This window comes from Tachypleus tridentatus, unplaced genomic scaffold (assembly GCF_004210375.1).
Source record: "Tachypleus tridentatus isolate NWPU-2018 unplaced genomic scaffold, ASM421037v1 tig00692704_pilon, whole genome shotgun sequence".
Classification (NCBI taxonomy): domain Eukaryota; kingdom Metazoa; phylum Arthropoda; class Merostomata; order Xiphosura; family Limulidae; genus Tachypleus; species Tachypleus tridentatus.
Window position 1 is genome coordinate 17,601 of NW_027467914.1, and position 16,904 is coordinate 34,504.

Sequence of the window (16,904 nt, forward strand, 5' to 3'; positions counted from 1 at the left end):
TTCTCTACAAATCGAGAATGTTTCTCTTTCTAAATGCACTTTAATTAAAGAACGATCTGGAATTCTTAACGACGAGGTACACGAAATGAAATGAATATTGAATAGAAGCTTTAATGCGTAGGGATAGTAACATACTCTTAATGTTTTTAATTAAAGTCTCCGAGTAAAACGTTCCTAGTGATTATTTGAAAATTTCCTCAGCGAGAAAGTATGAGAACATGAGCTTCGTTTGCTGCACGTAGTTAAGGATGAATAGAAACTTTGTTTGTTATTATTCACTTACTTATTATCTCTTTCACAAATACAAAAACATCACATTTTAAGAAAGTGTAAAATACTTGACATGAGAAGGAAGGTGAATAATAAGTAACAGTTACTAAAAAAAGCTATGAAGGTGGACGAGGTGGCCGAGAGGTTAAGGCGATGGACTGCTAATCCATTGGGCAATGCCCGCGTGGGTTCGAATCCCATCCTCGTCGTACGTTGGAAGATAATTTTATAGAAAAATGTAGGTGATAAACGAAAAGGGGAGTTCTTTGACCATTCACTGTTAATTTCCAAACAGAAATACACGTTAAGCAAGATGCAACGAAAAAGTGCGAAAGAGAATAACACTGTCAAATTCAACATTACCTTTTGACCATATTTCGTCGGTTGTGTTATTACTCAAATACCAAAATATGTCTAGTTATCGTGTTGTTTTAATAACGATTAACGTACAATTGAGTTACACATATTTCTGTATTAGTTGGTGCTTTAGTTTGAAACGATATCTTTAGTTCACTACTAAAAGTGTAGGAATGGGGCGGATATACAAAACTTGCAACACAAACTCTTATACACATTAAAGAACCAAATATCAAATCTTCAAGCGGATTTGAGATACACCAGAAGGTGATAAAGACACACGAACCAAACAACAAGTCAGAAAGCCAATTGAAAACATCAAGGGAGCATATACTAAAATTCACGAAAAACATTTCTCAGTCTCATTGACTGTCTCACTTTGATAAGAGCTTCTAGCGATGAAACTCACTGAAGTCATAACTGCACCAAATAGAGGAATTACATGATAATGCTACCGTAAAAAAGTTTATGAAATTATTTATCAACCACTGGTAGTTAACAAACCACAACGAAAATACATCATCCATTGACTTTTCACTCTTTCCATCCCATGCATAGCACACGTGCACACTTCAAATTTGCACACACGCCATAAGCGAAGAATATGTACTCAAACACGCTGCTATTTACACGTAACGTAAAATTACGACGCACATCCACAATAATGTTATACGTACAGTATATGAAAACAAATCATTGAAGGACGCATAAATCTTTGGAAGACAGCTCAAGACAATGAGAACAAAATATGTAAAGAAATTGAAAGTGTAGGACTGAGTGCATCAGAAATTGAGGAATCCAAGTGGGAAAAGGCATTTTGTAATAAATCTTTCTATGTACAACCTCACACGTGACCCCTCTGTGCCTCCTTCGCTTTTCTGGGTTCATGATGTTACACAATTTATGGGTACGTACAAAAGTGTTTCTATGATATTTCTAATTTTGAAAGGACAGTAACTAATCAACGATGTTTATGCACTGAAAACACTTTGGGTGTTTTTCACCGCATTTTGATTCACCTACAAAGCTAAAGTACGATATCCTGTTGCCTTTTCACGCCATTACAAGAGAAGTGACCAGAAGTTACGACTCTTCACGAATGTCTCGTTCTTCAAGCGTCGTATAAATATACCTTATAGTACATGTATTGCCTCTAAAATTTCGAATTCAAGGAGTCTCTAATCATTATATGACAAGCAAAAGAACGTTTAATAAGTTTAATTCATCTGACTTAATGTTTTCACAACTGGTAAAATAAACGAAAATAGGCAAAAACACGATGTTGGACACGTTCCACCGTTAGGTTGTACAAAGAAACTTTAATTACACCATGCTTATTCCTTCCTTTTAAAAAACACGTTTTTATGTAACCATTCGTACACTTTCATATCTTTTTTAAACATCTTTTCCACTTTTGATAAATGTAGCTGATTCTGTGCGTAAATTCAAGCCGAACAAAGATATTAAAAGGTATTCACAAAATCTAATAAATTATACAATTTTGCAATATTCATTCGAACAGAAAGTCCAGTGCTGTAAGTAAAATGAAGCTCAGATATGTAGTACGGCCAAATCAACCTTCTGCACGCGCAGTTTGTTGGTAACTCGAGCCATAGATAAGCTTTATTTCACTTCTCTTTTTGAACGTACGTTAAAACAATCTGTCACACATTTTCTGTGAATGTACGATGCCCGAGTGTTTGTGAACGCAATAACTTTCCAGGCAACTGATTTATGGCATCTCCATATTTTTAGAGTTTCTTGCGCTTTCTTTCTGTATGAAAGAAAAGAACTGAAACTGTGTTTGACAGAGAAACATATTTAACCTTTACATTTTTTTAAATTTCTTTTCAAATTAATTACACTTTCTCTTTAATCAATGAATGAGCTTCACTTTGTGTTAATATTAGTCTCAGGTGCAAAGTTGTATTAGGAAAACGAACAAATTTGAAGATAATGTTTGAAAAAGGCTTACTCAAATATTAATGTGAACTATCGGTCTTACGTTTTCACTACAACTCGACGTAGGAGTAAGCGCGAACATTTTAAGTTAATCCCCATTCTGACATAAGGACAGCTGATTTTTAAGTAACAAAACTATTAAGAGAAAAGACTTGCCGTTTCATTAGTATTGGTTAGTCTAAGCAAACAACACTTGAAGTTTCTAGCTGGAGTTTTTTAAACAATCGTAAGAGCGGACGGTTTTTCTTTGCAAACTTTTCAAGAGATATTTAATAAATTTCATGAAAATATCCTAATTGAAGAGCGTTTAAATTCTCGTCATATCAACTTAACCTACTGGCATAAATATCGATTCTTGATGTCGGAGTGATGACAAAAAAAATATAAATTTCGTGACGGTATTAGAAAGCAAGAAGTAAGCACTGTATGAGAAAGAAATATCTACCATTATACATTTTAACGAATCTTGTTAGTATTGTAAAGTCAGGTGTGTTCGGTATAATATCGTTGCGAATTTAAAGCTAACGTGTGTTGCTAGCGAGTATCACTCTCTTATTTTTTTATTGTGATTTGTTGGTGATAACTGACAGAAAAAGTCGAGATATATAATCGAAAACACTTTATGTGTGAAATAAGTACCGATCAAGAAACACCCAAAAGCGATTTAATGTGGGACGTATAGCTATGAACTCAAAATTTCGGCAAAACTGTAACCAACATTTAAATCACTGATAAGAAAATTTCGTCACATATTCAGTCCTTTGGTAGAGAGGCCGCGTGTTTAGTGTTTACAAACGGAGCCTGATAAATGTATTTCCGTATTTCGGTGTAGTTAACTAATATTTATTTTGTTTGAAAGATACTCTATTAAATAATATTATTTCAGGTTCAACATATGTGTGTAGTTGGTCACTGTTATATTTCAAATTGTTGACTATCATAGGAAAGTGTATATAGAAATATGATTATGTGATAATTACTTAAAACAGTGAGCCCTTATGAACGAATTAAATTTATCTTGATTTCTATTTGGACAATGAGTGAACCCGTTTGATTCAGCTGATTCTAAATCGTCATTTGTAAACGCGTCTCTCTCTAAGTGTATTTAAAGCGTTAAAAGGAGAGGCTTTAGCTCTCTCAATGCTCCTACGAGGAAGTGATTTGCTGTGGTGAAACGTCTACGACATGAGTATTGGAAGACACGTAACGAGTTATGTTTGTTAGTGAGTTTTTCTCTACAAATCGAGAATGTTTCTCTTTCTAAATGCACTTTAATTAAAGAACGATCTGGAATTCTTAACGACGAGGTACACGAAATGAAATGAATATTGAATAGAAGCTTTAATGCGTAGGGATAGTAACATACTCTTAATGTTTTTAATTAAAGTCTCCGAGTAAAACGTTCCTAGTGATTATTTGAAAATTTCCTCAGCGAGAAAGTATGAGAACATGAGCTTCGTTTGCTGCACGTAGTTAAGGATGAATAGAAACTTTGTTTGTTATTATTCACTTACTTATTATCTCTTTCACAAATACAAAAACATCACATTTTAAGAAAGTGTAAAATACTTGACATGAGAAGGAAGGTGAATAATAAGTAACAGTTACTAAAAAAGCTATGAAGGTGGACGAGGTGGCCGAGAGGTTAAGGCGATGGACTGCTAATCCATTGGGCAATGCCCGCGTGGGTTCGAATCCCATCCTCGTCGTACGTTGGAAGATAATTTTATAGAAAAATGTAGGTGATAAACGAAAAGGGGAGTTCTTTGACCATTCACTGTTAATTTCCAAACAGAAATACACGTTAAGCAAGATGCAACGAAAAAGTGCGAAAGAGAATAACACTGTCAAATTCAACATTACCTTTTTGACCATATTTCGTCGGTTGTGTTATTACTCAAATACCAAAATATGTCTAGTTATCGTGTTGTTTTAATAACGATTAACGTACAATTGAGTTACACATATTTCTGTATTAGTTGGTGCTTTAGTTTGAAACGATATCTTTAGTTCACTACTAAAAGTGTAGGAATGGGGCGGATATACAAAACTTGCAACACAAACTCTTATACACATTAAAGAACCAAATATCAAATCTTCAAGCGGATTTGAGATACACCAGAAGGTGATAAAGACACACGAACCAAACAACAAGTCAGAAAGCCAATTGAAAACATCAAGGGAGCATATACTAAAAATTCACGAAAAACATTTCTCAGTCTCATTGACTGTCTCACTTTGATAAGAGCTTCTAGCGATGAAACTCACTGAAGTCATAACTGCACCAAATAGAGGAATTACATGATAATGCTACCGTAAAAAAGTTTATGAAATTATTTATCAACCACTGGTAGTTAACAAACCACAACGAAAATACATCATCCATTGACTTTTCACTCTTTCCATCCCATGCATAGCACACGTGCACACTTCAAATTTGCACACACGCCATAAGCGAAGAATATGTACTCAAACACGCTGCTATTTACACGTAACGTAAAATTACGACGCACATCCACAATAATGTTATACGTACAGTATATGAAAACAAATCATTGAAGGACGCATAAATCTTTGGAAGACAGCTCAAGACAATGAGAACAAAATATGTAAAGAAATTGAAAGTGTAGGACTGAGTGCATCAGAAATTGAGGAATCCAAGTGGGAAAAGGCATTTTGTAATAAATCTTTCTATGTACAACCTCACACGTGACCCCTCTGTGCCTCCTTCGCTTTTCTGGGTTCATGATGTTACACAATTTATGGGTACGTACAAAAGTGTTTCTATGATATTTCTAATTTTGAAAGGACAGTAACTAATCAACGATGTTTATGCACTGAAAACACTTTGGGTGTTTTTCACCGCATTTTGATTCACCTACAAAGCTAAAGTACGATATCCTGTTGCCTTTTCACGCCATTACAAGAGAAGTGACCAGAAGTTACGACTCTTCACGAATGTCTCGTTCTTCAAGCGTCGTATAAATATACCTTATAGTACATGTATTGCCTCTAAAATTTCGAATTCAAGGAGTCTCTAATCATTATATGACAAGCAAAAGAACGTTTAATAAGTTTAATTCATCTGACTTAATGTTTTCACAACTGGTAAAATAAACGAAAATAGGCAAAAACACGATGTTGGACACGTTCCACCGTTAGGTTGTACAAAGAAACTTTAATTACACCATGCTTATTCCTTCCTTTTAAAACACGTTTTATGTAACCATTCGTACACTTTCATATCTTTTAAACATCTTTTCCACTTTTGATAAATGTAGCTGATTCTGTGCGTAAATTCAAGCCGAACAAAGATATTAAAAGGTATTCACAAAATCTAATAAATTATACAATTTTGCAATATTCATTCGAACAGAAAGTCCAGTGCTGTAAGTAAAATGAAGCTCAGATATGTAGTACGGCCAAATCAACCTTCTGCACGCGCAGTTTGTTGGTAACTCGAGCCATAGATAAGCTTTATTTCACTTCTCTTTTTGAACGTACGTTAAAACAATCTGTCACACATTTTCTGTGAATGTACGATGCCCGAGTGTTTGTGAACGCAATAACTTTCCAGGCAACTGATTTATGGCATCTCCATATTTTTAGAGTTTCTTGCGCTTTCTTTCTGTATGAAAGAAAAGAACTGAAACTGTGTTTGACAGAGAAACATATTTAACCTTTACATTTTTTAAATTTCTTTTCAAATTAATTACACTTTCTCTTTTAATCAATGAATGAGCTTCACTTTGTGTTAATATTAGTCTCAGGTGCAAAGTTGTATTAGGAAAACGAACAAATTTGAAGATAATGTTTGAAAAAGGCTTACTCAAATATTAATGTGAACTATCGGTCTTACGTTTTCACTACAACTCGACGTAGGAGTAAGCGCGAACATTTTAAGTTAATCCCCATTCTGACATAAGGACAGCTGATTTTTAAGTAACAAAACTATTAAGAGAAAAGACTTGCCGTTTCATTAGTATTGGTTAGTCTAAGCAAACAACACTTGAAGTTTCTAGCTGGAGTTTTTAAACAATCGTAAGAGCGGACGGTTTTCTTTGCAAACTTTTCAAGAGATATTTAATAAATTTCATGAAAATATCCTAATTGAAGAGCGTTTAAATTCTCGTCATATCAACTTAACCTACTGGCATAAATATCGATTCTTGATGTCGGAGTGATGACAAAAAAAATATAAATTTCGTGACGGTATTAGAAAGCAAGAAGTAAGCACTGTATGAGAAAGAAATATCTACCATTATACATTTTAACGAATCTTGTTAGTATTGTAAAGTCAGGTGTGTTCGGTATAATATCGTTGCGAATTTAAAGCTAACGTGTGTTGCTAGCGAGTATCACTCTCTTATTTTTTTATTGTGATTTGTTGGTGATAACTGACAGAAAAAGTCGAGATATATAATCGAAAACGCTTTATGTGTGAAATAAGTACCGATGAAGAAACACCCAAAAGCGATTTAATGTGGGACGTATAGCTATGAACTCAAAATTTCGGCAAAACTGTAACCAACATTTAAATCACTGATAAGAAAATTTCGTCACATATTCAGTCCTTTGGTAGAGAGGCCGCGTGTTTAGTGTTTACAAACGGAGCCTGATAAATGTATTTCCGTATTTCGGTGTAGTTAACTAATATTTATTTTGTTTGAAAGATACTCTATTAAATAATATTATTTCAGGTTCAACATATGTGTGTAGTTGGTCACTGTTATATTTCAAATTGTTGACTATCATAGGAAAGTGTATATAGAAATATGATTATGTGATAATTACTTAAAACAGTGAGCCCTTATGAACGAATTAAATTTATCTTGATTTCTATTTGGACAATGAGTGAACCCGTTTGATTCAGCTGATTCTAAATCGTCATTTGTAAACGCGTCTCTCTCTAAGTGTATTTAAAGCGTTAAAAGGAGAGGCTTTAGCTCTCTCAATGCTCCTACGAGGAAGTGATTTGCTGTGGTGAAACGTCTACGACATGAGTATTGGAAGACACGTAACGAGTTATGTTTGTTAGTGAGTTTTCTCTACAAATCGAGAATGTTTCTCTTCTAAATGCACTTTAATTAAAGAACGATCTGGAATTCTTAACGACGAGGTACACGAAATGAAATGAATATTGAATAGAAGCTTTAATGCGTAGGGATAGTAACATACTCTTAATGTTTTTAATTAAAGTCTCCGAGTAAAACGTTCCTAGTGATTATTTGAAAATTTCCTCAGCGAGAAAGTATGAGAACATGAGCTTCGTTTGCTGCACGTAGTTAAGGATGAATAGAAACTTTGTTTGTTATTATTCACTTACTTATTATCTCTTTCACAAATACAAAAACATCACATTTTAAGAAAGTGTAAAATACTTGACATGAGAAGGAAGGTGAATAATAAGTAACAGTTACTAAAAAAAGCTATGAAGGTGGACGAGGTGGCCGAGAGGTTAAGGCGATGGACTGCTAATCCATTGGGCAATGCCCGCGTGGGTTCGAATCCCATCCTCGTCGTACGTTGGAAGATAATTTTATAGAAAAATGTAGGTGATAAACGAAAAGGGGAGTTCTTTGACCATTCACTGTTAATTTCCAAACAGAAATACACGTTAAGCAAGATGCAACGAAAAAGTGCGAAAGAGAATAACACTGTCAAATTCAACATTACCTTTTTGACCATATTTCGTCGGTTGTGTTATTACTCAAATACCAAAATATGTCTAGTTATCGTGTTGTTTTAATAACGATTAACGTACAATTGAGTTACACATATTTCTGTATTAGTTGGTGCTTTAGTTTGAAACGATATCTTTAGTTCACTACTAAAAGTGTAGGAATGGGGCGGATATACAAAACTTGCAACACAAACTCTTATACACATTAAAGAACCAAATATCAAATCTTCAAGCGGATTTGAGATACACCAGAAGGTGATAAAGACACACGAACCAAACAACAAGTCAGAAAGCCAATTGAAAACATCAAGGGAGCATATACTAAAAATTCACGAAAAAACATTTCTCAGTCTCATTGACTGTCTCACTTTGATAAGAGCTTCTAGCGATGAAACTCACTGAAGTCATAACTGCACCAAATAGAGGAATTACATGATAATGCTACCGTAAAAAAGTTTATGAAATTATTTATCAACCACTGGTAGTTAACAAACCACAACGAAAATACATCATCCATTGACTTTTCACTCTTTCCATCCCATGCATAGCACACGTGCACACTTCAAATTTGCACACACGCCATAAGCGAAGAATATGTACTCAAACACGCTGCTATTTACACGTAACGTAAAATTACGACGCACATCCACAATAATGTTATACGTACAGTATATGAAAACAAATCATTGAAGGACGCATAAATCTTTGGAAGACAGCTCAAGACAATGAGAACAAAATATGTAAAGAAATTGAAAGTGTAGGACTGAGTGCATCAGAAATTGAGGAATCCAAGTGGGAAAAGGCATTTTGTAATAAATCTTTCTATGTACAACCTCACACGTGACCCCTCTGTGCCTCCTTCGCTTTTCTGGGTTCATGATGTTACACAATTTATGGGTACGTACAAAAGTGTTTCTATGATATTTCTAATTTTGAAAGGACAGTAACTAATCAACGATGTTTATGCACTGAAAACACTTTGGGTGTTTTTCACCGCATTTTGATTCACCTACAAAGCTAAAGTACGATATCCTGTTGCCTTTTCACGCCATTACAAGAGAAGTGACCAGAAGTTACGACTCTTCACGAATGTCTCGTTCTTCAAGCGTCGTATAAATATACCTTATAGTACATGTATTGCCTCTAAAATTTCGAATTCAAGGAGTCTCTAATCATTATATGACAAGCAAAAGAACGTTTAATAAGTTTAATTCATCTGACTTAATGTTTTCACAACTGGTAAAATAAACGAAAATAGGCAAAAACACGATGTTGGACACGTTCCACCGTTAGGTTGTACAAAGAAACTTTAATTACACCATGCTTATTCCTTCCTTTTAAAACACGTTTTATGTAACCATTCGTACACTTTCATATCTTTTTAAACATCTTTTCCACTTTTGATAAATGTAGCTGATTCTGTGCGTAAATTCAAGCCGAACAAAGATATTAAAAGGTATTCACAAAATCTAATAAATTATACAATTTTGCAATATTCATTCGAACAGAAAGTCCAGTGCTGTAAGTAAAATGAAGCTCAGATATGTAGTACGGCCAAATCAACCTTCTGCACGCGCAGTTTGTTGGTAACTCGAGCCATAGATAAGCTTTATTTCACTTCTCTTTTTGAACGTACGTTAAAACAATCTGTCACACATTTTCTGTGAATGTACGATGCCCGAGTGTTTGTGAACGCAATAACTTTCCAGGCAACTGATTTATGGCATCTCCATATTTTTAGAGTTTCTTGCGCTTTCTTTCTGTATGAAAGAAAAGAACTGAAACTGTGTTTGACAGAGAAACATATTTAACCTTTACATTTTTTTAAATTTCTTTTCAAATTAATTACACTTTCTCTTTTAATCAATGAATGAGCTTCACTTTGTGTTAATATTAGTCTCAGGTGCAAAGTTGTATTAGGAAAACGAACAAATTTGAAGATAATGTTTGAAAAAGGCTTACTCAAATATTAATGTGAACTATCGGTCTTACGTTTTCACTACAACTCGACGTAGGAGTAAGCGCGAACATTTTAAGTTAATCCCCATTCTGACATAAGGACAGCTGATTTTTAAGTAACAAAACTATTAAGAGAAAAGACTTGCCGTTTCATTAGTATTGGTTAGTCTAAGCAAACAACACTTGAAGTTTCTAGCTGGAGTTTTTTAAACAATCGTAAGAGCGGACGGTTTTCTTTGCAAACTTTTCAAGAGATATTTAATAAATTTCATGAAAATATCCTAATTGAAGAGCGTTTAAATTCTCGTCATATCAACTTAACCTACTGGCATAAATATCGATTCTTGATGTCGGAGTGATGACAAAAAAAATATAAATTTCGTGACGGTATTAGAAAGCAAGAAGTAAGCACTGTATGAGAAAGAAATATCTACCATTATACATTTTAACGAATCTTGTTAGTATTGTAAAGTCAGGTGTGTTCGGTATAATATCGTTGCGAATTTAAAGCTAACGTGTGTTGCTAGCGAGTATCACTCTCTTTTTTTTATTGTGATTTGTTGGTGATAACTGACAGAAAAAAGTCGAGATATATAATCGAAAACACTTTATGTGTGAAATAAGTACCGATGAAGAAACACCCAAAAGCGATTTAATGTGGGACGTATAGCTATGAACTCAAAATTTCGGCAAAACTGTAACCAACATTTAAATCACTGATAAGAAAATTTCGTCACATATTCAGTCCTTTGGTAGAGAGGCCGCGTGTTTAGTGTTTACAAACGGAGCCTGATAAATGTATTTCCGTATTTCGGTGTAGTTAACTAATATTTATTTTGTTTGAAAGATACTCTATTAAATAATATTATTTCAGGTTCAACATATGTGTGTAGTTGGTCACTGTTATATTTCAAATTGTTGACTATCATAGGAAAGTGTATATAGAAATATGATTATGTGATAATTACTTAAAACAGTGAGCCCTTATGAACGAATTAAATTTATCTTGATTTCTATTTGGACAATGAGTGAACCCGTTTGATTCAGCTGATTCTAAATCGTCATTTGTAAACGCGTCTCTCTCTAAGTGTATTTAAAGCGTTAAAAGGAGAGGCTTTAGCTCTCTCAATGCTCCTACGAGGAAGTGATTTGTTGTGGTGAAACGTCTACGACATGAGTATTGGAAGACACGTAACGAGTTATGTTTGTTAGTGAGTTTTTCTCTACAAATCGAGAATGTTTCTCTTCTAAATGCACTTTAATTAAAGAACGATCTGGAATTCTTAACGACGAGGTACACGAAATGAAATGAATATTGAATAGAAGCTTTAATGCGTAGGGTAGTAACATACTCTTAATGTTTTAATTAAAGTCTCCGAGTAAAACGTTCCTAGTGATTATTTGAAAATTTCCTCAGCGAGAAAGTATGAGAACATGAGCTTCGTTTGCTGCACGTAGTTAAGGATGAATAGAAACTTTGTTTGTTATTATTCACTTACTTATTATCTCTTTCACAAATACAAAAACATCACATTTTAAGAAAGTGTAAAATACTTGACATGAGAAGGAAGGTGAATAATAAGTAACAGTTACTAAAAAAGCTATGAAGGTGGACGAGGTGGCCGAGAGGTTAAGGCGATGGACTGCTAATCCATTGGGCAATGCCCGCGTGGGTTCGAATCCCATCCTCGTCGTACGTTGGAAGATAATTTTATAGAAAATGTAGGTGATAAACGAAAAGGGGAGTTCTTTGACCATTCACTGTTAATTTCCAAACAGAAATACACGTTAAGCAAGATGCAACGAAAAGTGCGAAAGAGAATAACACTGTCAAATTCAACATTACCTTTTTGACCATATTTCGTCGGTTGTGTTATTACTCAAATACCAAAATATGTCTAGTTATCGTGTTGTTTTAATAACGATTAACGTACAATTGAGTTACACATATTTCTGTATTAGTTGGTGCTTTAGTTTGAAACGATATCTTTAGTTCACTACTAAAAAGTGTAGGAATGGGGCGGATATACAAAACTTGCAACACAAACTCTTATACACATTAAAGAACCAAATATCAAATCTTCAAGCGGATTTGAGATACACCAGAAGGTGATAAAGACACACGAACCAAACAACAAGTCAGAAAGCCAATTGAAAACATCAAGGGAGCATATACTAAAAATTCACGAAAAAACATTTCTCAGTCTCATTGACTGTCTCACTTTGATAAGAGCTTCTAGCGATGAAACTCACTGAAGTCATAACTGCACCAAATAGAGGAATTACATGATAATGCTACCGTAAAAAAGTTTATGAAATTATTTATCAACCACTGGTAGTTAACAAACCACAACGAAAAATACATCATCCATTGACTTTTCACTCTTTCCATCCCATGCATAGCACACGTGCACACTTCAAATTTGCACACACGCCATAAGCGAAGAATATGTACTCAAACACGCTGCTATTTACACGTAACGTAAAATTACGACGCACATCCACAATAATGTTATACGTACAGTATATGAAAACAAATCATTGAAGGACGCATAAATCTTTGGAAGACAGCTCAAGACAATGAGAACAAAATATGTAAAGAAATTGAAAGTGTAGGACTGAGTGCATCAGAAATTGAGGAATCCAAGTGGGAAAAGGCATTTTGTAATAAATCTTTCTATGTACAACCTCACACGTGACCGCTCTGTGCCTCCTTCGCTTTTCTGGGTTCATGATGTTACACAATTTATGGGTACGTACAAAAGTGTTTCTATGATATTTCTAATTTTGAAAGGACAGTAACTAATCAACGATGTTTATGCACTGAAAACACTTTGGGTGTTTTTCACCGCATTTTGATTCACCTACAAAGCTAAAGTACGAAATCCTGTTGCCTTTTCACGCCATTACAAGAGAAGTGACCAGAAGTTACGACTCTTCACGAATGTCTCGTTCTTCAAGCGTCGTATAAATATACCTTATAGTACATGTATTGCCTCTAAAATTTCGAATTCAAGGAGTCTCTAATCATTATATGACAAGCAAAAGAACGTTTAATAAGTTTAATTCATCTGACTTAATGTTTTCACAACTGGTAAAATAAACGAAAATAGGCAAAAACACGATGTTGGACACGTTCCACCGTTAGGTTGTACAAAGAAACTTTAATTACACCATGCTTATTCCTTCCTTTTAAAACACGTTTTATGTAACCATTCGTACACTTTCATATCTTTTAAACATCTTTTCCACTTTTGATAAATGTAGCTGATTCTGTGCGTAAATTCAAGCCGAACAAAGATATTAAAAGGTATTCACAAAATCTAATAAATTATACAATTTTGCAATATTCATTCGAACAGAAAGTCCAGTGCTGTAAGTAAAATGAAGCTCAGATATGTAGTACGGCCAAATCAACCTTCTGCACGCGCAGTTTGTTGGTAACTCGAGCCATAGATAAGCTTTATTTCACTTCTCTTTTTGAACGTACGTTAAAACAATCTGTCACACATTTTCTGTGAATGTACGATGCCCGAGTGTTTGTGAACGCAATAACTTTCCAGGCAACTGATTTATGGCATCTCCATATTTTAGAGTTTCTTGCGCTTTCTTTCTGTATGAAAGAAAAGAACTGAAACTGTGTTTGACAGAGAAACATATTTAACCTTTACATTTTTTAAATTTCTTTTCAAATTAATTACACTTTCTCTTTAATCAATGAATGAGCTTCACTTTGTGTTAATATTAGTCTCAGGTGCAAAGTTGTATTAGGAAAACGAACAAATTTGAAGATAATGTTTGAAAAGGCTTACTCAAATATTAATGTGAACTATCGGTCTTACGTTTTCACTACAACTCGACGTAGGAGTAAGCGCGAACATTTTAAGTTAATCCCCATTCTGACATAAGGACAGCTGATTTTTAAGTAACAAAACTATTAAGAGAAAAGACTTGCCGTTTCATTAGTATTGGTTAGTCTAAGCAAACAACACTTGAAGTTTCTAGCTGGAGTTTTTAAACAATCGTAAGAGCGGACGGTTTTTCTTTGCAAACTTTTCAAGAGATATTTAATAAATTTCATGAAAATATCCTAATTGAAGAGCGTTTAAATTCTCGTCATATCAACTTAACCTACTGGCATAAATATCGATTCTTGATGTCGGAGTGATGACAAAAAAAATATAAATTTCGTGACGGTATTAGAAAGCAAGAAGTAAGCACTGTATGAGAAAGAAATATCTACCATTATACATTTTAACGAATCTTGTTAGTATTGTAAAGTCAGGTGTGTTCGGTATAATATCGTTGCGAATTTAAAGCTAACGTGTGTTGCTAGCGAGTATCACTCTCTTTTTTTTTATTGTGATTTGTTGGTGATAACTGACAGAAAAGTCGAGATATATAATCGAAAACACTTTATGTGTGAAATAAGTACCGATCAAGAAACACCCAAAAGCGATTTAATGTGGGACGTATAGCTATGAACTCAAAATTTCGGCAAAACTGTAACCAACATTTAAATCACTGATAAGAAAATTTCGTCACATATTCAGTCCTTTGGTAGAGAGGCCGCGTGTTTAGTGTTTACAAACGGAGCCTGATAAATGTATTTCCGTATTTCGGTGTAGTTAACTAATATTTATTTTGTTTGAAAGATACTCTATTAAATAATATTATTTCAGGTTCAACATATGTGTGTAGTTGGTCACTGTTATATTTCAAATTGTTGACTATCATAGGAAAGTGTATATAGAAATATGATTATGTGATAATTACTTAAAACAGTGAGCCCTTATGAACGAATTAAATTTATCTTGATTTCTATTTGGACAATGAGTGAACCCGTTTGATTCAGCTGATTCTAAATCGTCATTTGTAAACGCGTCTCTCTCTAAGTGTATTTAAAGCGTTAAAAGGAGAGGCTTTAGCTCTCTCAATGCTCCTACGAGGAAGTGATTTGCTGTGGTGAAACGTCTACGACATGAGTATTGGAAGACACGTAACGAGTTATGTTTGTTAGTGAGTTTTCTCTACAAATCGAGAATGTTTCTTTCTAAATGCACTTTAATTAAAGAACGATCTGGAATTCTTAACGACGAGGTACACGAAATGAAATGAATATTGAATAGAAGCTTTAATGCGTAGGGTAGTAACATACTCTTAATGTTTTAATAAAGTCTCCGAGTAAAACGTTCCTAGTGATTATTTGAAAATTTCCTCAGCGAGAAAGTATGAGAACATGAGCTTCGTTTGCTGCACGTAGTTAAGGATGAATAGAAACTTTGTTTGTTATTATTCACTTACTTATTATCTCTTTCACAAATACAAAAAACATCACATTTTAAGAAAGTGTAAAATACTTGACATGAGAAGGAAGGTGAATAATAAGTAACAGTTACTAAAAAACTATGAAGGTGGACGAGGTGGCCGAGAGGTTAAGGCGATGGACTGCTAATCCATTGGGCAATGCCCGCGTGGGTTCGAATCCCATCCTCGTCGTACGTTGGAAGATAATTTTATAGAAAATGTAGGTGATAAACGAAAAGGGGAGTTCTTTGACCATTCACTGTTAATTTCCAAACAGAAATACACGTTAAGCAAGATGCAACGAAAAGTGCGAAAGAGAATAACACTGTCAAATTCAACATTACCTTTTGACCATATTTCGTCGGTTGTGTTATTACTCAAATACCAAAATATGTCTAGTTATCGTGTTGTTTTAATAACGATTAACGTACAATTGAGTTACACATATTTCTGTATTAGTTGGTGCTTTAGTTTGAAACGATATCTTTAGTTCACTACTAAAAAAGTGTAGGAATGGGGCGGATATACAAAACTTGCAACACAAACTCTTATACACATTAAAGAACCAAATATCAAATCTTCAAGCGGATTTGAGATACACCAGAAGGTGATAAAGACACACGAACCAAACAACAAGTCAGAAAGCCAATTGAAAACATCAAGGGAGCATATACTAAAAATTCACGAAAAACATTTCTCAGTCTCATTGACTGTCTCACTTTGATAAGAGCTTCTAGCGATGAAACTCACTGAAGTCATAACTGCACCAAATAGAGGAATTACATGATAATGCTACCGTAAAAAAAGTTTATGAAATTATTTATCAACCACTGGTAGTTAACAAACCACAACGAAAATACATCATCCATTGACTTTTCACTCTTTCCATCCCATGCATAGCACACGTGCACACTTCAAATTTGCACACACGCCATAAGCGAAGAATATGTACTCAAACACGCTGCTATTTACACGTAACGTAAAATTACGACGCACATCCACAATAATGTTATACGTACAGTATATGAAAACAAATCATTGAAGGACGCATAAATCTTTGGAAGACAGCTCAAGACAATGAGAACAAAATATGTAAAGAAATTGAAAGTGTAGGACTGAGTGCATCAGAAATTGAGGAATCCAAGTGGGAAAAGGCATTTTGTAATAAATCTTTCTATGTACAACCTCACGTGACCCCTCTGTGCCTCCTTCGCTTTTCTGGGTTCATGATGTTACACAATTTATGGGTACGTACAAAAGTGTTTCTATGATATTTCTAATTTTGAAAGGACAGTAACTAATCAACGATGTTTATGCACTGAAAACACTTTGGGTGTTTTTCACCGCATTTTGATTCACCTACAAA

At 34.3% G+C, this 16,904-nt stretch overlaps 5 non-coding genes across 5 annotated transcripts; all 5 read left to right on the forward strand.

The window, feature by feature from the left end:
• Window positions 1-397: 397 nt before the first annotated feature.
• TRNAS-GCU (transfer RNA serine (anticodon GCU)) lies at window positions 398-479 on the forward strand. The gene has a single exon. It is a non-coding gene; the product is annotated as a tRNA-Ser (tRNA).
• A 3,737-nt stretch (window positions 480-4,216) lies between these two features.
• On the forward strand, window positions 4,217-4,298 carry TRNAS-GCU (transfer RNA serine (anticodon GCU)). The gene has a single exon. It is a non-coding gene; the product is annotated as a tRNA-Ser (tRNA).
• Window positions 4,299-8,029: 3,731 nt separating this feature from the next.
• On the forward strand, window positions 8,030-8,111 carry TRNAS-GCU (transfer RNA serine (anticodon GCU)). The gene has a single exon. It is a non-coding gene; the product is annotated as a tRNA-Ser (tRNA).
• A 3,732-nt stretch (window positions 8,112-11,843) lies between these two features.
• TRNAS-GCU (transfer RNA serine (anticodon GCU)) lies at window positions 11,844-11,925 on the forward strand. Its single transcript has one exon. It is a non-coding gene; the product is annotated as a tRNA-Ser (tRNA).
• A 3,723-nt stretch (window positions 11,926-15,648) lies between these two features.
• TRNAS-GCU (transfer RNA serine (anticodon GCU)) lies at window positions 15,649-15,730 on the forward strand. The gene has a single exon. It is a non-coding gene; the product is annotated as a tRNA-Ser (tRNA).
• Window positions 15,731-16,904: the final 1,174 nt, after the last annotated feature.